Source organism: Camponotus floridanus, unplaced genomic scaffold, assembly GCF_003227725.1.
Source record: "Camponotus floridanus strain SB8 unplaced genomic scaffold, Cflo_v7.5 scaffold36, whole genome shotgun sequence".
NCBI classification, from domain to species: Eukaryota; Metazoa; Arthropoda; class Insecta; order Hymenoptera; family Formicidae; genus Camponotus; species Camponotus floridanus.
The window spans coordinates 127,704-149,911 of record NW_020229503.1 but is presented as its reverse complement, the minus strand read 5'-3'; the positions used below and the strand labels follow the sequence as shown (position 1 = coordinate 149,911).

Below are 22,208 nucleotides of genomic sequence, written 5' to 3'. Positions count from 1 at the left end.
GTACCCGGGATATTTGCGTTGATACGCTCTGTTTCATGCATGAACTTTAATATTGACAAGAGAGCAGGGCATTAAAAGGAGATGGATCGCCAAGTTCTTGAGATTGAGTTAGGTTGAGTTAGGATGAGGTGATGTTCGGTGAGCAAGTATCCTAGCATGTGTTGCAAAGCTTTGTGGCTGTAAACTCAACCATAATGATTTAAGCCGTTCGCCATTTTATCCGTACCTCGAAGAACCACTTTATACACTCCATCTCATCCTTTCCTCGTTCTTCCTTATTTATGATGGGTCCATTAAATCTGGAGCTATGTGCTATTGTTTCCAAAATTCTGCGATAATTGAAATATTTCCATGTCGGCTAAATAATGTTTCGCATTATTGCGGATTGCGGTATTGTTATGTGAAATATATAGATAATAGCACATGTGAGTAAATTCTGTGTTATTAAACAACTTATTAGGATATAAATTCCACATTGATAAATAATTGACTGCAATCCGCCTTAAGTAATTTGCTATAGCCGAAGTTACATTTTGAATTGTAATAGGATCAGAGATGGACCAAATAGTATATGAAATAGAAATGAAAAATATATATACATATATGCTAGCTATATCTTTTGTACATAAACTTGCACAGTAAAAAATCCATATGTGTCCATATTTTAAAATCCATGGGTCCATATGTTAAAATTTTCTTGTGTTACCACGTTTTGATTAGTACTTTAATGTAAAATTAACATACAACCTATATGTTATTATTTTTATAACGTTTTCACGTGTTACATTTCATAACTTAACACTTCATGTCAACATGTCAACTTCATAACTTAACACTTTGTATATGTCTCTTAGAAATGGAATATTATTTTAACGTAATCATTTTAAGCAATCAACGTCTCAATGTCTCAAAGTCAGTTTAACGTTCTAGGAAAAGTTAAAATGAATCTTCAAATAATCTTGAACTTTAACACACAAAATAATCAAATTTATTAAAATCAAATGTTTCTATTACAAATAATTCAAGTTAAAATAATCACTATTATATGTTAATGTCATCATTTCTTACGAATTCTTACGAATTATTGTAACTATTTTTTTCATGTAACTTTTAATTAATTTGTATGTTATTTTTACATTACACTTAAAGTCACGATAACAAAAATAAATGTGAAGTATCACGTCAATTATTTAACATTTTTAGTTTGTCAATAAATAACATACGACGAATGAGTTATTTTAACTTAAAATTTAGAGTGAACTTTCTGGGACATGTGAAAAATGTTATAATTAACATTTTATTTTTTACTGTGTATAGAATCTAAAATAAAAATTTATCTTTCCCTTTTTTGTTGCATGCTAATTAATATTTATAATAGACTGCATTAGACATGTGACCACTATTATTAAGTAACAACAGAAATTTTAAGATAAAAACAAACGAGAAAAGAAGAGAGAAGGAATGAAGAAATTTAATTTACATACTACAGAAAGGTAAAAAGATTATCTGGAAGAGGAAAAAGATTTGAAAAGTATAAGCAGTGGCAGAGAGAACACGAAACTTCGTAACATCTGTAGAACTTTGCTTATATACATCTCGAAATTGAACAATCTCAACAATATCGGACGTCATTGCCCGAATATTAAAAAAAAAAAAAAAGAAAGAAAAAAAAACACTTTACCAGGAGCGGAATATTCGGCAACTGCTGTTCGCAACTTTTATTTTCATCATATCGATTGTAGCTCAATCTTCGAAAACGCGTCCCGTGCCATACTTCGTAAAATATTCCGCTGACTTCGCGTGTCCCAGTCACGTGAATCGTCCAAGGCCGGATGGTTGGTCGAGGCTGGATCAGTGGACGAGCAACAGCCAGCACACCCGACTTTGCGAAGTAAAAGCGCGTGCACTGAAGTGCGGGGGACCACGTGCCGAACGTATTTCGATCTGACTGGGAAAAGAGGGTAGAAAACAGGGTGAGGGCGGAGGCGTCGCGACGACGGCCAACACAACCACACCCTACGAACCCGCTAGATCGATAGTCACTACCCTGCTAGAGCAGATAGAGAAAGAGGAAGGAAGAGCAGGAGAGCGGGTCGTTCGAAAGAAAAGGAGATGGAGAAAGGGAGGGTGAGGACAAATTGCCAAGAGATCTCACTATGTCGCCTCTATCCCGTTTCTTTTCGCTCTCCCCCTTCTTCTCTCTCTCTCTCTCTCTCGCATTTTTCCTTTCTTTTCCCTCTCTCCCCTTCTCTCTCTTCCACCCCCGATCGGTTACCTGCTACTTGCTACGACCAATGTCTCGATGCGCCAAGCTTTTCCGGTGTCTTTCGACGCATTCCGGCTCACGTCTTTCCGAGGGTGGAATTTATGATATTCGCGCGCGATCATTAATGGATTTGCGCGATCGGCGATGCATTTATCGCCGGACCAATAATCTTGTCGCCTGTTTTTATGCACGACGAGCAATTTTCACCTTCGGGAGAGCAGTCATTTGCTCGGCGGCAATTTGCGTAATTGGAACTTATATAATTACATTGCAATAATGCGATTGCTTCTTCCCCTCTGCGAGCGGATTAAGTTATAAAATGTTACACCGAATTTCCTGCCTTGAATATACTTTCCAATTACGCAATGCGATTACGCCCTGCTGTAATAAGAACTCGTCTCACGCAAACAATCGTTTTTTCAGGGGTTTATTCTTATTTTTTTCTCCTACTGCGCGAGAGAACTTTCCTGACAACACAATCTTCGAACGACTATCCGCTTATCTTTCCCTTTGCGTTTTATCGTATTTTTTTTTCTTTTTGTATTAATGATTTTTTATTATACAAATAGTAAAACGAGATAAGCGTGTTCTAAATTAATGATTGCGCGTTATTTCATTATTATTGCAGTATTAGCATTTAATACTGACATACTGACCTACATCGGTAGGTTCAAAGTCATAATTCTATTATTGGATAATTATTTTCACTATAAATGCGAGATATAAATTTTCTCGTCCGTGAATAACTTGATTTCAATTTTACGTATAAGATAAATCTATTGCGATAATTCTAATTTTATCAACTTTATCTTTTTAAAGATACAGATATGTTGGGACTCTCCTATTTAGCAAAATTCAAGTTTTATCTGGAGACAGTACAAAGTACAGCAGATAATTTGAATAAAAAAAATATTTTGAATATAATAATATAATAAGAGAATATAATAATATATTCAGATTCATGTTAATAAATATAATAATATAATATAATAATATAATTATAATTGAATATAATAATATATTAAGATTCATATTAATAAATAAAAAACATCATGCTGTTCAAGTTTTATTTAAGCTTCGATTTAATGGAAGGAATTTTTTAAGTATTTACGTACTCTAATAACGATTTCATCAATTTAAAATAAATGGAAATTAAGGTTAATCTATTCAAATAGCCTCTCCCTATGATCTTTTGAATAAACTGGCTTATCTTTGCATTTACATATTTAGTTATTCATCACGCGATGTTTCTAAAATATAATTTTATTATCTAATTGTTGAAAGAGAATGATAATTCATGCTTAGAAATTGTACTCTTGTTAATCATGATCCTAGAAACGTCAGGGCAGAAGAGTGGAACAACGTAGTGCAGCATAGAGACTATTAAACTGTATATGCGATCGCCCGACCTCAAAGATTTAAAATGATAGCAGCTTATTAAAATATCACGGTTACACCGAGCATGAAAAGATGCAACGATTTAATGTAATATATCAACATGTACTATACATGTACTATACTATACTACTATACAGGGTGTTTCATAATAAGTGCGAAAAATTTTAAGAAATGATTCCTTATTTTTTTTCTCAAATTTGGAACAAGTTAAAAAACTAAAATTAGGTGGGTATTTTCTATTAGTAAAAAGGTTATTTATTAATATTTTTTTCGACCTCCCGTATTATTATAAGAAGATAAAACTAAGAACCCCTATTCAATTTTTTATTAAAACTTTTTAATGGATCGGAATATGATCATCTAAAAATATGCATTAAAAAGTTTGATTTATTTAGAAACTGTTTTATTTCTTTCATTTTTTTTATAAAATCAATAGTTTTCAAGAAAAAAAATAAAATATCGTGCATAACACGATGCTAAATAGCATAGGTTTCGAATTACGAGAAGAATTTTAAAATAAAAATAAAATTAGAGTAAATATTGGAAAAATTGGAACAAAAACAAAATTATAATAAATGTTAGAAGTGACCAACACTTATCATTTCCCAAAATTTTTCGCACATATTAAGAAACACCCTGTATATGTACATACATACATGATGAATATCTATGTTTGTTTCAACAAAACTTGCAAGCAAAAGCTCAGCAAAAAGAGCTTTCATAATGAAATATGATTATGAGAAAAGAACATATTTTTCTTGAGACTTTTCTTGAGAACACGTTCTGCAATTGTACATATTTTTACTAGTTGCATTTATCTACTAGAAAAGGTAGCTCAACTAGTACGAGCTAACGAATTGTTGTACCGATATGTTACGCAAACAATTTACGAACATACTTCAGAAAGCTCATTTACGTAAATGTTATACAAGCTGCCGGTGTGAATAGAAAATAGAAATTATGTGACGCAGCACAAGCGGTAACAACACGGCGCATATGTGGGGTATACGTGCGTGTGTGCGTGTATGTGTGATTCCAGTTTCGCGGGATAAAATCCCGGGAGAGAAACCTTCCGTAATAGAATATCATGCGAATAGCATGTGTTTAAACAGCACGATCTCTTTAAAACTGAATAATATATATCTCTCAACAACAACTGTAGACTGTTTGTGGCTCGTATTTCTCTTGTCTCCGAGGGCTTTCCTATCAGCGGAATTGCATAATTCTCGCGAAAGACGCGCTACCCTCTAATAAAATATCGGCAAGGTAAACTTTAACAGAGAATTAAAAAGCGAATATGCAGCAGCTTCCAAGTTATGATTTCGTCCGCGAGACGCAGTAATGAATTGTATTAAAAAGATAACTTAATAATATTTGATAATTTTTAATTTTTAATCTTGACTTATTACCGCGTAATAATATAAAAGAAAATGTGTTAGATCTCTTATAATATATTGAATTTCATTTCGTTTAATGTAACCTAGTTAACAGAGAAATTTATAAATTTAAAATTGATTAAATTAACATTGGGGAAAAAGTTCATTTCCAACGCAATAAAATTTCTCTAGAAAAATTCACCCGTAAAATTCGATGGTCAGCTTCCATCAGCAGTGTAAATTAAAACTAACCATCGTATTATCTTGGTCAATATTTTTATCACATTCAATCTCAACAATGTGCACCGTAATTGAAGATACTCCCCTCCTGGACTCGATAGAGCTCGACGCTCTATCGCTCCCATGAGCGACGTAACTTCGCGGATATGTCCCTGGGAATAAATCCGTGTAGAGGCCATGTACCTAACCCGCGTACTGCGCTACCACACAGAAAATGTGTTTATTCCTCACAAAGCCACTGTTCTCCGACCTCTATGCACATTGCACAAGTTGCACGCGTCATCAGGTCGCACACTCGTGATATTACCTATTGTTAGAAAACGGCATAAACTCGTGTAATTACAATGTAATGACATATTTTAATTTCTTTCCTCGTAAAAATACTTTGCAGTTTGATTCTTTCGATAGTTTCAGAGATGAATTCCATAAAATTATCAAATAATCGTAATCTCACTCACAAATTCTGATCAAATTTTCGGAAAAGAATTGACTTGCGTCTAATCCAATTAGAGACTTGTAAAGACTAATTATCCGCGAACTTTTCATTTTTTTTCGACATGTGGGCGTCGAAGCTTTTTTTCTCTCTCTTTTTTTTTGTTTAATTTAATTCGTCGACGACGGTTTTGCTTTTAATGCTCGCAGCGGTAAATTAAAAAGTCGTAAACGCGCTTTGACAGCACGAACTAACAAAAGAGGATTAACCACAACGGCGACAGCGACAGCAGCGACGTCGGCAACTTTTTTTCGATATAAATATGTATACGTGCAATACGCTCTGGCACGGACTACCGTAATCCGCCGGCGTCGCTAATGAAGAAAGATCGATGACAGAAGCGAGGAGAAAGAAAAAAAAAGTGTCGTTACACAAAGGGTGATTCGTTTCATTTTCATGAGGGATCAGCATTTCGTAACTCGCTGGCAATTTGCAGGCGTTTTGTCGCCGCGACGACGACGAGGACGACGATGGCGGAAGCGATCTGCGCTGCCCTCGTCGCCGTCGGGATATCGTGATCTCCCGACGGGGTAAAACAGCGTGAGAAGGGTGAAAAGGGGCCCTGGGTTGGGAATTAGGGGGCGCGCCGGCCGACCAGCTGGAGGTAGGAAAAATCGAAGAAACGAAGGGTCAAATGCCACGTGATGGATAGCCCGCCGTAGGAGGTCCAAGCGTATGAAATTGATCAACCAGCCAGAATCATTCGATTCTACTTCCTATCCACCCTCTTCCCTTCCCCTAATGTTGTCCAATCCTCCTCGTCACCCTCTCTTTCGCCCCGCTCTCGTTCGCTCTCGTCGAGGCTTCTCTCGACTCCTCCACCCCTTGTTTCTTTCGTTCCATTCATTTTCCTTCCGCGTCGTACGACGTCGATAACTCTGATTCTCCCGGATCGCCCACCCCCGCCTCGACGGTATTTTATTTTCACGATCCCCGACCAATGGCCGCGGTCTACGGCCGATTGCCGATGGCAATACTCTCGAGGAAATTCATGTAGCATGTAAGAAAAATTACGATTCCGCTTCGCTTTTCCGTCGAACCGGGCGGTCGCTTAACGAGAACGAGAGGGAGAGAAAAAGACGTCGGGAAATATCGCGGCCACCGCGTGCCTTTCCTTCGGCTTGAAAAAACTCGTTCTTTATGCAACGGTTCTTGAATTCATGGTTTTATGCGCGCGGAAATAGATCTTACATTTTAATTCGAGAACAGAGAACGGAGAGTCACCATTTAAATTACGAATAAAATTCATACGGAATTTTCCAAGTAATTTCCCAGCACCACAGTCCAGAAACCGATCTCAAATGTACAGACCCGAATTTATAAGTGTGTATAAACTTTGGGGATTATTGCGCCGTCTGCCGATAATAATCTGACGTTACCGAGAAATCAATTTCACGTTTCGAAGCGCGCGCGTTTGCGAGCTTCTGTTCAAAGTTGTGGCAAATGCTCGAGCGATCGCGGAAATGGGGACACCCTGTACACAACGAGGCGATAACAGTTGGCGGGAGTTATAGAGGGAGCAAAGTTAGTAAGCTCCAACCGGGAGACATGGAAGTTGATATATATATGAGAGAGGGAGAGAGAGAATTAAATAAAGACAAAGGGAGAGAAGAATACAGTGACAAGCGAAACAAGAAAGGAGAGGTCTAGATGTGAAAGTGTAGATGCAACGAGACGAAGGAAAGCGTAGTGAGATCACGGCATCTGATGGCAATAAATACTTATCAATGCCAAACAAAATTGCGACAAAGTTATCTTCCTTTACGACTTAGTAAAGCAATATCGATTTGGAAAAAGATATGTTCTCTCCTAAAGCCAATGTAGAGACTTGTAACTTGTAATTTATGCCTTAAATTCAACAAATAAAGTAATTTGATAAAAATTTACTTTTACAAACAGCTAAACAGTATGATAAATACTCTAAAAGACAGATTATTAAGATAATTACGTAAATAATTATAATTAAGTAAAATATTATTCTAAAGTGTTTAGTTTTCATGAGAATAAATAGATATAAAGATGTACAGAAAATTCATTTGACTAATTTTTACTGAGAAACATAAGAATAGGTTTGTAAAAAGTGTAAGAAAAAAATAAAATATATATATAAATTAATAAAAAATATATATATAAATAAAATTAATGTAATAAAAAAATATATAAAAATATATAAATATATATAAATTAATAAAAAAATAATACTCAATTATTTTAGTAGCTACTGTTTTTTTTTCTAATGAGAAAAATAGCTACGCTAAATCTTTAATTGATAAAATGAATTTTTCGAAAATTCTATAAAAATAATATACAATTATTTTAATAACTACTGCTTTTTTCTGATGAGAAAAATAGCTACCCTAAATCTTTAATGAGAAAAGTAGCTACACTATCTTTAATTCATAAAATGAATTTTTCAAAATTTTTAATTAACAATTAAAGCTTATTTATTACACTTCAATACATCATTATAATATATATTTATAATCTAATAGAAAAAAATAGCTTTTCCATAAAAGTGTTTATTTTCCATTTCAGACATTATTTTTTTCGTCTCTTCCAATAAGTAATACATTGCAATAAAGTCCGCAATAAAGTTAATACGGGGGAGAAACAGGCGTTAAGAACGGCAAATAAAAATGTTTTATGTGCAACGCTGTCGAAACGCAGTGTATGCGCAACTTCCTGGACGGGGGTTCTTCCCGAAGATATACTCCTTAGGAAAAAAAGGGGGCACAGGAAGCTTCGAAAGTTTGGCCAAGAAAGTTTGCAAAAGCACGCTGCCGCCACCAAACGACCTTCATCCTGCACACAAGCTTCGAATTTCATTTTGGAACGTTGAATCTTATTAAGAAGTAAAGTCGTTTTGAAAGTTCGCGAATATTGTGGACGAGGTTTTCCTTATAAATCCGCGGCTCAGCGCGATATTTCTCGTTGGTCCCGAAAGCTCGCCTCGAAAACTCCAATTTCGGATGAAAGTGATTACAAGATTGTCACCCGGTAAGCTCTTACAAGGAAGTACTTACGTTTCTTTCGCCCTCTCTTTCTCTCCCTCGTACTTCAATTAACGCTTTATAAGTGTCTGCGCCTGTTTTCGAACGATGATTAATGATAATCAAAGCGATAGCAAAGCCTATTGTCGTGCGTTTCGTTTATTCGTATCCTCGACGAGACTTGCTGAAGACTATTCATTATTTTCTCTATTTTATCTGTACCATCCGTCGAGAATTATATCGTAAAAGAGATCTCGCGTAAAAATCGTTCACGAAGAAAACTTTACAATGGCCTTTATTGACAATCAGCACTCCTTTTAAATACCGCTAGTAAAAGTTCATTTCACGAGACGGCCAGTATCGTAGCGTATCTTAATAGCTTTCTCGAGCACATCAAGGAAGAAAACGACTATATAGCGAGCGCTTAATGCAAACGAGTCAAAGATACTTAACGATCGATCCGAGAGCGCGTGAAGTGTCACGCGCGGAGCGAGAAATGAAGCGTGATACCGAAAACAGGTCATGAACTAAACGAAATAAAGAAGGGAGAAGCAGAGATATAACGAAAGAAAAATCTGAAGAATTCTAAGAACGATATAAATCTGGGATGAACGTGCGAAAATGGAGCATGTAGAAGATATATGTACACGCATGACACCGTCCATATATCTTCCTCTTCCTTCTATAAGATTTAAATTATATTATCTCTGCATGCGTGGATTCTAAAAAATTGAAATTTCGTCGGTTCTCATACGAATGTATTCCCTGTAATATATTCAAGTATCCCTTTACAATAATATGTACATATATTCATATATTGTTCAATCGAATCCTACGTATTTTTATGTGAAACATTCAAGTTCAAATTTTCATATAGAAATTTTATGTGTCCCCGAGTCGAAATTTTGCTTCTGTTTTTTAATCTATTTTTTGCAGTTATAGATTTTGAAGGATTTTGATAAATTTAATTTATGTAGGAATTATATTGAGCTTCTTGCTTCGTACCTTCAATAGACAGCAAACGAACAATTTTCAACTTGAAAGTTTAAAAGAGAAGCTTTCGACAAAATTATAGATTAAATAGTTTCAAAATAAAATAATCTTATAGGCTACTTAAAGTATAAAATAGATTGGATATTGAGGTCAAAAGTGGCAGAAAAATTTTGACTCGAAAAGTTACTAAATAAATTTGCATTTGCAGTAATAAAAGTTGTAGCATAACTACATTTGACAGGTTGCATCTAAAAGTTGTGTTGAACTTTCAAGATATATACAGAACGAACAATACAAGACATATAATATATAAAATGTCCTCGTAAAAAAAATAATAAAAATACAGGCGAAATCAAATAAAATTTAAAAACATCCATATTTGTATGCAACAAATAAAAGTTAAAAAGACAAATAATTTAAAATATTACATATTAATATCTATATATACCTGGCGTTTCTTTATTATAAAATAAAAATCTATCACTCACCGAGAGATCGATACATTTATAACAATAGAGTTAACTTCATTAGGTCTCTACTAGATTAGCCTCATCTGCAACTAGACTCATCTGTAACATATAAATATAAAATCTAAATTATAGCAAGGTTCAAAATAAATTTTACTTCTGAATTAATTAAGGCATGAAAACGTGAATATCGATTAGAAATGTCAAAAACCATTTGAATACTTGATTTTCTAGAATCATCGAACGAAAACTTGATGCAAAATAAATATAACTTAAAAAACGAGCAACAATTGTCTCCAATATTGCTTGGGAAAGTAACTTTCTTAATAAATAAATTACATAATATATTATATTATTATATTTTTATATATGAATTATTATTTACGAATTAATCGAATATGTCATTAATTATTCATGGAGAATGCATTTGAAAGAAGAATACACCAAGCATATTGTGTCAGCTTTACTGAACGAATATTATAACACGTATGTGCAGCGCAGAAAACTGGTAAAAGAAACCAAATCTCTATAGAATCTCTTATTTCGAATTTTTATTATATCTCGGTGCTATCTCCCAACGACATAAATGCGGTGCCGCGTTTCTTGGTCGATCGCACACTCACTATTCTCTGACACGTATTCGATTAAGTTCTCTATTTATGATCCAGCTTTTTCACGAGCTCGTCGAATAGGCGAGTAAGTTTATCTTCGCTATATCCGATAGAATATCAAATTGCTAGGATAACTAGGATAGGCAAAATCTGATAAAGAGAGCACGAAAAATAATTCTTTAAACTACTGTTGCTCTCGAGCTCAATCAGAGTAGAAGCAAACAATCGATTATGTTCGATCATTATGATTCACGGTTCGATCGATTAGTAATTTTTGCTTCGCTATGAAGATCCTAAAGTACTCCTAGTAAAAAAAGAGACTGCTCTTTTGTATTTTTAACCAACTCCTAATGAGAGTCCGACATACTTATTGGCTCTCCAGACTCTTTCCCGAGTTTCTCAAACGAAACCGGAGAGCTCCTCTTTTCTCGTCTTTATCTCCCTTTCTTTTTCTATCTTCTCCAGTCTCCCTATCATACCCTCATCGAGCTCTATCTTCTACTTTCGCTCTTTCGATGATGGAGATTGAACGTAATTTATTTGCCATCTCCCCATCCCATCGTTCTGAGCGGCAGGAATTTAATTTTCTGAGCGCTATCCGCGCCCGATGAATCTTTGTACGGAATTTGTGCGTTTGTCGTACTACTTACAAGAGCCGCCACGTATAAAACTAGAAACTCGTTTGATTATTAAGTCTATTTGCGTGTATTATGTTTTTATTTTGTTTTATCCATTTATTATTTTCTTGTAAATCGAGTAAATTTCATATTTTCATCGATAATCTTATTTTTTACGCTTAAATTATTATTTCTAGTTTTTTACGTCAAAAAAATTACTAAATAATTAATTAAATACAATTATTTTATTTTTACGCTAAATTATTATTTATAGTTTTTTTTACGTTGAATAATAATTTTTTTTAAAAACTATAAATAATAATTTAGTGTGAAAATAAAATTATCGATGCAAGAAAACAATAAAAATTGATGAAACGAAATAAAAACGCAATGCACGCAGATAGACTTAATCAAGGAGTGATAAAAAGACTTAATAATGGAAGAATGTAGCAAAAATATATAGAACCATAAATGAAAATAGGTGAAGATGCGTGTGGCGTTTATGTGGATTGCCTACAGCAGTAAAACGTACGATTTGATAGGAGCCAATACATTCGAGCTTATCATCTTATCGCCAATGGCTATACCCGGGCCAGCTAACTCCACCGCGCGTAGGGGGAGTCAGCCATAAAATACAGAATGAACCCCCTGTCAGGTCGACCGGCATCACTTCACCCCCGCTTGAACTCATCCCTGGACATTTCGTTCCAGCCAACTCATCCCTCACCGTCTGTCTACGACTATGCCGCATCGCGATCGATTTTCACGAACACACGCCTGCACACGCGTGTCTAGGAAAATTCTTATATGCACGTATAATTTTATATCCAATCGATAAACAGTGAATTTTATTTCCACCAGCGCTACGCATCTAATAAGAGGTTTTTTTGCTTTTTTTCATCAAGCCAACAGTTGAGTTTGCCTTCTCTAAAGTTGATAAAAGGCCAATGATATACATAAGTAACAAGATTCTCTGACAGAGGTAACATACTTAAATATTGATGATCGTTTTAGGCGAATTGCCTATCGTGGAGATGTTGATGCAACAAACATTTTGAGTAAATTACCCGAGATGATTCATGCGCGCGGTTTGCCTTATGGTAACATAGCAATACCTTGAAATTGGAACGACCAATATTGCCCGGTGACTTTGATCTAGACGAAATGGCATATCGTATGTCATTGGCCGTTCTAATTCCGAGACATTGATGTATCAAGCAGGTTCAGTAAATTGCGTTATACAAATGAAATATGTTTACACATTATAATCATTTGCGTAATTTCATGTATTATTTATGCCGACGTTGTGTTTTGTTAATTATTGCAAATGTCTTTTTTCCCTCTGCATTGCAAAATTAGCACATTGGCAAATATATGCAAATGACATTGAGAGGCGAAAACTGCACGTGAAATTATATGAAACGTTCGTGTAATTATTATCATAAAATTTTATATTTGCTCGCAATTTCATGCGACCTACAGAACGATCGTCAGCCAATGAATAAGCGTTGAAAAACAAGATAATGCTATTGATATGACGTATTCATCAATGATAAAGTTGGCGAATTATAACAATAAAAAACATAAACTTTCTTATTCCGCGCACGAATTTTGCACATTTTCATGCTGCCAATCGCGGGCACGTAACACAGAAAATCCATGTATGATTAGGTATTTAACACGCGTTTCGATGGATGATCAAATGGACTATTCGCAATCAGGATTTAATGCGATTATGCAAATGCGAATAAAATTCGCTTAATTTATTACTCGGTGGCTGGCAAATTGTGAAACATTGATTATCTGTCGGGATTTTCTCGTGTAACTTTCATCTCTCTCTTTTTCTTTCTTTCTCTCTCTCTTTCTCTTTTTCATCTACCTCTTCATTTACTATTCGTTTATATCTCGAAGAGCGATTTCCGCGAAATGTTTGCTTGAAGGGCGAAAAAAACGCGTTTAATCAGAAAATGAATGATTGCATTGTTCTGCATTAAATCTAGCCATTCTCGATGTCCTCCCGAAGAATATCGTGCTTTTCTCGATTTTTTTCAATTGATATAATAAAATAATGATATTGTTAAAATATTAACAAATTATGAACCTTTATTGTAAATTGTGAGGATTTGTGTAATTGATGTGACTAAAAAGATTGATTTATAAACAAAGGACAGAGTAATGAATTAATTATACGTATATAATAATTGTTGAAAATTATTACTTAAATTATTAATGAAAAATATGAATGTTAATAAATCATTTATTATATTTGTATGTAATAAATTTTCATGAAAATCATATGCGTAAGATTTAACGCAATAATTCTAGTCAGGTTTGTCCTGATAATATGATTTTCTCGCGTGCCACGCAGTTCATTATTCACGCAGTTGAAGATTGTCAAGCAATAAGTTGAATTCCAGAACATTTATCAATCAAATCTACTTGGACACATATCTGAAGTATTCAAATATTTTCTGCAGAATGAGAGTCGATCTCGAAAAGAAAAAATTTATTTCCTGCGTTATGTACCTTACATAACACAGGTAAAATAACGCAGGAAATAAATTTTGCTTGCTCAGTGATTTGCAATATTAATATAATGAGCTGGTAAAAGCCATGTAAAAAGTAAAAATTCAGTCACATAAGGCGTTTAAGCAGATGTTGTATTTACTTTGCATTATTGATGCTAAAAGCTGAGTCAAGAAGAATAGCAACTACCGATACTAAATATTAATAAAGCAAGATCTCTTATTAAAAGTAATGATATAATATAAAAAGTTTCTCAAAAGCTTTAAAGCCCTTCTAACAATTTGTCTAACTTAAAAACAATTATAATATTATAAATATATATTTTTAATATTAAATTGTATCAAACGAAATCTTGCGAAGGAATACATTCCGGATAAGAGGTTTACCGTTAACGAAATACTGTATTTCTGCCTCATTCGCTACAAGAGCATCGAGCAACCGACACGGAAGGAGCACAACAAATACTGCCAAAGTTGATTTCCTCAATTATCGTCCTCGACCGAATTATCATAATTATCTCCCGGGTGGCGCAAAGTCACCCCGAAGGATATTAACCCGCGCGTGCCCGGAATCCACGTTGCAAAATTTCGAAAACTTTACATCCGCTCGAGCGCGCAAAACGAGACTGGAAGTTGGCGTCTTCCCCTGCGTACTTCTGATTTTCCGACTAAGGAAGAACATCGACATTCGGCGATTCGTGCGACTTCATTGTCCGTGAAATTCGACGCCGAGAGACCCGAGACGTGAGAGAGATTCCGCATCTCTTTGCGGTTCTTTGTGAGAAGAAAACAAAAATGGCGCGACCGGTCCGCGAGAAACAGGCGAAGTCTCATCGATTGACAGGACTGGTTGAGCGTCTCCTGTGTTTACACATCCCCGGAGGCAATCGAGGTATCAATGGCTTGAGAGCTAACCTCCTCCTCCCCTAGTCATCTCACTTCAAGGCGCTCACCCTCAGCCGTTTTTGTGCATATTGAGAGCATAACACGTTTTCCTCTCCTCTCGCTCTGCCTTCGCCGCATCCAGTTTCGCGGCGGGTTTCTCGAAGATATTGTTTTAAAGCAGGAATCTGTCCCCCGCGAGTTGTAAATTGAGAGGAGATCCCTCCCCCCGTATCGTTGCCCCGAGATGACTTCGTTCGCGCGGCCATTCACCCTCGCGACGTGTTAAGAAAAAGTGAAATGGAGAGCTCAGAGTTTATGGAAAGTACCCTCCGGATTTTACCCCGCTGAATTTATTTATCGGCTCGCGTTTGTCTGCTCTCGGGACGATCGAGCGTCTAACAAGAAAAGAAAACTACCCGATGCACTTAAGAGGGATTACATGGATTGACGCGAGGGCGGTTTATCCGCCGCAGGTTTCACCTGGCGAGGATCGAGTCACGCGAGACCGTTCAAAACGGCACAAAATAATGGACGGTCCTCTCCCAGGTGTGTCGTTGTTTCCTCCCTCCTCATCCCGCCTCCTCACCCGTCCCGCAGTTCTCATTGTTGCCTGCATGTTGTTGCTCGCTGCGCTGCGGCTTTTCTGGAAATGACCGCATTAGGTCCTCGCGTCTTGAACAGATAGTCTGTATAAACGCGGACGATAGTCTCGCGTACGGTACTCACGTGGGAGTTCCGGCGAGAGGAGAACTCGTATATTCGCGACCGTGTCGCTGCGCGACACGTACGTCAAACGTCTCTCTCGTATTCCATGGAAAACCTGAGGGAAATCTCCGCGTTGCAGGATACGACGGCGCGGTCCCCATCTAGCCTTCGACGACTCGCTGGCTCTCTCTCTCTCTCTTTCTCGCAACCTGTTCTCTCGCAGAACCTGGTGCGCTGTTGTTATTCCGATCGTGATTTTCGAAAATCCTTATCGATACTTCAATAAGAACGACCCTTCTCAACTCTTGCTTAGTTTCGTTTCCGATATCGAGGAAATTGAATTTTTTCGCAACGCGAAAACAGTCCCGTCGGACGCGTAAATCCGCGCTTTCTTGAAACTTAATTTAATGTGTAATATCGGATGTTTCTTAAGGATGTTTTGTACCTATTTTCAAAATATTGAGATTTTAATGAAAATTGTACAGAATGTCCTTACATATGAATCTTTACATATGAATTTAGAATCTTCAGTACAATTTTTAAATCGATTCACTAAAGCATTCACAAGTTATAGGGATTTTAATTTGCACCGAATTAACATGTGTTCTTATGGGAAACGTATAACCACGTCGATTCAAATGACAAAAACACATGGAAATAATATTCAGAATTTGCTTAAAATTTGTAAAAGTTTAGATGCAGAGGAAATATTTGGTCAAATAATATTATACAAGTACTAACTGGTTAAAAAGATATTAAATATAATTCAATGAAATTAGCCATGTATCTGTCACAAGGCGAAATTCTCTGCCAAAAGTTAATCATTTCGATTCACAAAATTCGGAATATTTCAGTAAAAACGCAATAAATATTAAAAAATACATCTCTGCAATGTAGCTAAGATCAAATTGTAATATTTCACACAATTTCTCATACTCAAAATACAACAAAAGTGAATATTCGTCAATATTGATTTTCAGCTACTTTTTGCTGAGATTGTACATACAAAACATCCTTAATAAGTTTTCTTAATAAGCCAAAAATTTTAAGAGATGATTCTTTATCGAAAATTAAGAGGGGTTTTTCATATAAACATATACTCCTACATCCCTTGCTGTAGAGTTACACTTCTCCAAAAATGGAGGTAAAAATTAGATTCTTATTTTTTTTCTCAAATTTGGAACAAATTAAAGAAATGAAATTAGGTGGATATTTTCCACTAGTAAAAAGGTTATTTATTAAAGATAATTTTTTTTAGTCTCCCGTATTGTTATAAGGGAATGAAATTATCAACTCCTATTCAGTTTTTTATTAGAACTTTTTAATGGGCCGAAATATGATTATCTAAAAATATGCATTAAAAAGTTTGATTTATTTAGAAACTTTTTTATTTCTTTCATTTTTTCATAAAATCAGTAGTTTTCAAGGAAAAAAATAAAATACGTTATCGTGCACAGCACGATGCTAAATAGCATAGGTTTGGAATTACGAGAAGAATTTTAAAATAAAAATAAAATTAGAGTAAATATTGGAAAAATTGGGACAAAAACAAAATTATAATAAATGTTAGAAACGACCAACATTTATCATTTCCCAAAATTTTTCGCACTTATTAAGAAACACCGTGTATATTCATATTATATTGTTTATTCCGCTTATAATATTATTGCCAATATTATTTGCATTTAAATATATAACGGAAAATTTATTTAATAGCACGTGTCACATAAATATTCCCGCGTTTTTTAGAAACTGCGGCAAGCGAAAGTAGTTATTCATCGCACAAGATTCACCTCGCGGAAGGATAACACGAGCGGATTACAGAAATTTATGCGCACGTCGATCCTATCGTTAGATTGCAGGAACGCCGGTCCGATTTTGAGAAATATCCGTTGTAAGGAAGATCGCGTATCTTCTTCTATAGACAAGAAGAGTCATAGATAAGGAGAAAAGCCGATATTCAAGCCTGCCTCGGAACGAGTCGTTCCTTTATTTCGACGTAATAGAGAATCAAGGACCTCCTCGATTATCCATTATTCTCAGAGAAGTCCAACCTTTGTCTTCACGGAATAAAGTGACTTTGAAAAACTTCCGTCTCTCGTTCGCGACTCTTTGCGACGTCTCTTAAGAGAGTTAAAAAAGAAGAAAAACTCTTCTTCCACTTTCATCCACAAATGCGGCCATATCTTCTCAATTATCTAGCGGTACGATTATCATACAAAACGTATTTTCAACTTTACGCAAATCGTCTATGCTATTAATTTTCAATTTATTGAACAGAATTAATCATACGCCACGAAAATGTATCGCGAATTTTCGTACAAAACGATATATGTATGTATCAAAATTTATTTATTTCATATTTTGAAACATAAAATTTGATTAAAAGTCTGGCAATGAAACTTCAATACACCGATCAATTTATATTACGTTCGATATAATAATGTTCAATATTTTGCAAAAGGATGTAGTTACACATCATAATAACTATTTTCTTTAACGCGTTCGCTTTTAATAGAAATAACGAAACGAAGAAGAAAAATATCTATATCGAATATAACAGGAGCATACGTCTTTCTTCTTTTCTTGCACAAGGACCTCTTTTCAGCGAAGGGAACGCAGGAGGAAGGATAAAAGAAAATGGAAAATAATGCGAAAACCGTGCCACGGCTCCTACCAAAGCGACGAGAGGAGACAAGAAGAGAGAAAAATAGAATAAGAGGACGATGAAGGAAAGAAAAGGACGGAAAGGCGTGGAGTCACGACTTTAGCCTGAGACAGGCAGGCGAGCCATTAAAAACGCACGCAAAACAACGCTTCGTTATAAACCTCGTGAAGCACTTCTCATCTTCTCTATCCCGACCTCGTTACTCTTTTTCCTTCGCCCCTCTTCGGAGTTGCAAGTGCAATAATAATAAATGAAAAGAAGCAGCTTTTACGATGCCGCTAATAACTTTTTATTTATCCCCCGGTGAAAAACCGTGCGACAGTATTTAGCATTTTCAAGGGAACCGCGCTTTAAAAACTGTTTTCAGGAGTGTTTGTAGAAATATTACACATTGTATTGTAAATAATGTTTCATCGATATTTATATTAACAATATAATAAACGATTTATGTTTACTCTCATGAAAAGCGACAAACATCAAAAATATTTTCATAATATATTTTCATAATTTATCCGTAATATTTGTATGTACACGATAATTTAAGGATATTTCAACGTGTTAACATAAAAATAATACAATTTTGGATTAATATTCTTTTTATTAATATTTTAGTTTCGCATATTGAAAAATAAATATTTTAATTTTTTATTTTATTATATATACAAAATAAATAAAAAATCAATAAAACAAATATTTAAAAATAAATTCGTTTAATATTTGAAAAAATAAACTGCTCTCTTAATTAGATTAAGAGATTTGAACATTCATAAGAGAAATTCAAATATTTTGCGTAATATTGAAATATAACGTAATGTTTTTTTTTTTAAATCTAATTCTTGAAAATTAAATAAAAATATTATATGAATAAATAAAAACTATCTCAATACAACTTTCACGTGTAAAATAAAATTTTCCTGAATAAAAGTCGTGCTCAGCAATTTTTATAGGATATTAACATTCTCTATAATATTGAACCTAATTTTTTCTTTCCACATTATCGTAACAAGAAATGATCCACAACCATTATTAATATTTTTTAAGAATCGAGCTTTCGTAATATCGCTAAATTATCGAAATATCGCATCTGCCACATTTCGAAATGCATCTAAATATTACCTTATTCATAAAATAAGAGTACACGAAACAATATTTTATAGTCATAACGCCCAGCAAGCATTGTACAAGTCAAATCGCCAGAGCGCCGCGATGAATAAAGAAGCCGAAATGAGCTATAAAAAAGTTTCAAAGACGAAGAATATCGGCAAAGAGAGTCCGATCACGTAGACTCATCGTAGTCATAAAACAAACTCGTTCCATTTCGCTGTTTTCTTACATCCGCGGAAACGTATAGCCACATATCTATAGACTATCTAACGCGTAACGGCGAATATGGAAGTATCTAAAAACACGCACATTGTGCAATAACATAAATGGAAAAAAGTAGGTGACGATAACGTCTTTTTAAAAAAAAAAAAAAAAAGCACTCCTTATCGTTCCGGATTGAAAGTATAACATTATTTTTTGAAGTACAACGCGCTTGCCGTTTACAGCATCATTAAAGGAAAGTCACAAAGCATACATCATGAATGAGAAATGCGAGGAGAAGCGTAGAGCAAAGCATTTGGAGTGCGAACATTTGGCGCAGACAACGGAAAAAGTGGTATTCTCTCTTCACTTTATGCACGATGTTCGCGATATTATCGTATAACGAAATGTGCTCCGACACGGCCGTTTATATCTGTTCATAATGCGCCTGGATGCAGGCACCGAGTTAATTTTGCGCGGACGCTTTTGTTCACCATTCCTGCATAATTCCGCGCTGTAGGCTGTGCATTATGCGGTAGCTTTGACACAGCTATAATAAAGTACAAATAAAATGAAGATATTTTATGCGAGAAATTATATAAGAAGAATGGATTTTTTGTACAACTCTCTCTTTATAATAACATTGAATGGCTGTGTTTTTTTTTAACAAGTAACACGTAACAATTTTTTCAGAATGCAAATGAACTTCATGTAAATTCTATTATGGTGCTTGGAGCAATTTTTTAAATTTTGCAGTGTGCTATTATTTTTTATAAAAGTATTTTTCATAAAGCTTAAACTCATCACTTGACAATATGTATATTTTATCCATTAATTTTTCATTTTTCTCCGTCTCGAATTATCAGAAATACGATGTATTTTTTCTTCTCAATGATGCTTTTAATTAATAATTATTAATAATTATTAGTATTAATAATAAGGTGAAGTTTAACGGATACATTCTAAGAAAATATATTTTTATCGCACTCTTTTGGAGGCAGTAATATCATGGAGATTCGATCAATGTTCTTCTGCGAGATACAGGCCGTGAAAAATGACTGCCATTAATCGGAGAAAAAGGCGGCGGTCCCCGAGCTTAACGTATCTGCGAAAGTAGGCGATAGGACAAGAGTGAAATATGAATATCATGGTCACGGGGGTAGAAAAATTTCTTACATATACGAAAGCATTAGGAGATTCACGATATTATTGTCTCTTGCAACTGTTTTTCTTTGATGCAGGTTTAACGGTTCATTAAAGGGTTATGCTTAGTCATAAAAATAAAAAAAACTGATTTTTAAGTTTTTACATTTCCTTGAAATATATCACATTGAAAATATTTCCTAAAAGTTTCAAGTTAATCGGATGCAAATTGACGGAGTTATAAGTGTATGTTTCATGAAGCGCCAGAATGTATGACTTTGTTTAAACACGATTACAAAGCTCCAGCTCTGATGTTTTGAGGATTATCAAACCAATATATGAAGATTTAAATAAAATTATATGGGCCCGGAATAGATGAGTCTGTATAAATTTAAAAAATGCATTTTATTTAAACGTAAACTTGATTCAAATCTTAAGTGTTTTTCTTGAAATCATTTTTTTAAATCGGTAAGCAAAATATTTCGAAAACCGTTACACCGATTTCCTTGAAATTTTTACGGGTTTCTTCTACATATAAAAACGTAGTAGATAAACGAAGGATTTTGTTTTTTAATGAATAATTTTTTTTACTCAATAAAAAATGAGCAATTTTTAAATCGAAAAATAATATCTTAGTGTCAAATGGCTGCCATTTTGTCCCGAAACAATTTTTCGATTAATCCTTTGTTTATCTACTAGAAAATTTCATACATTAACATACAGTTTATCGTTTTTTCATATCAGATGAATCAGCTTTGAATAGCCTGCTCACCGCGCAGCATTTTAAAAAACAATATCCGGAAGAATAATTAAAACTTTTACATTTTTTAATATTTCATTAAAAAAAATATAATAACATCCTTAATATCTGTACTTTCGAATAAAAATTTATTTGTAAAACAAATATTACACTTTTCACAAAAAATTCCTAAGCATCAAACTTCTTTTGGTCTGCTGACTAGGCATAATCCCTTAAAAATACATATCGCAATAAATACTTCTACGATCGCAGATAATAAAGCTGTTACGCGTATCCATTAATACGCAATTGCCGACAGTCCCTTATACTCCTTAGTTCCTTCCTCGAATACGAGCTGGCATAATAACATCCTTAATATCTGTACTTTTGAATAAAAATTTATTTGTAAAAAAAAATATTACATTTTCCACAAAAAATTCCCAAACATCAAACTTCTTTTGGTCTGCTGACTAGGCATAATCCCTTAAAAATACATATCGCAATAAATACTTCTACGATCGCAGATAATAAAGCTGTTACACGTATCCATTAATACGCAATTGCCGACAGTCCCTTATACTCCTTAGTCCCTTCCTCGAATACGAGCTGGCATAATAACATCCTTAATATCTGTACTTTCGAATAAAAATTTATTTGTAAAAAAAATATTACACTTTTCACAAAAAATTCCCAAACATCAAACTTCTTTTGGTCTGCTGACTAGGCATAATCCCTTAAAAATACATATCGCAATAAATACTTCTACGATCGCAGATAATAAAGCTGT

At 34.5% G+C, this 22,208-nt stretch overlaps 1 protein-coding gene across 1 annotated transcript in view; it reads right to left on the bottom strand.

The window, feature by feature from the left end:
- Positions 1–10,244: 10,244 nt before the first annotated feature.
- Positions 10,245–22,208, bottom strand: part of LOC105258383 (ubiquitin-related modifier 1) — an 86,913-nt gene continuing 74,949 nt past the window's right edge. The window contains exon 6 of the mRNA XM_011269606.3: positions 10,245–10,325. The gene's annotated coding sequence lies outside the window, so the exon portion shown is untranslated. The remainder of the gene's footprint in view (positions 10,326–22,208) is intronic.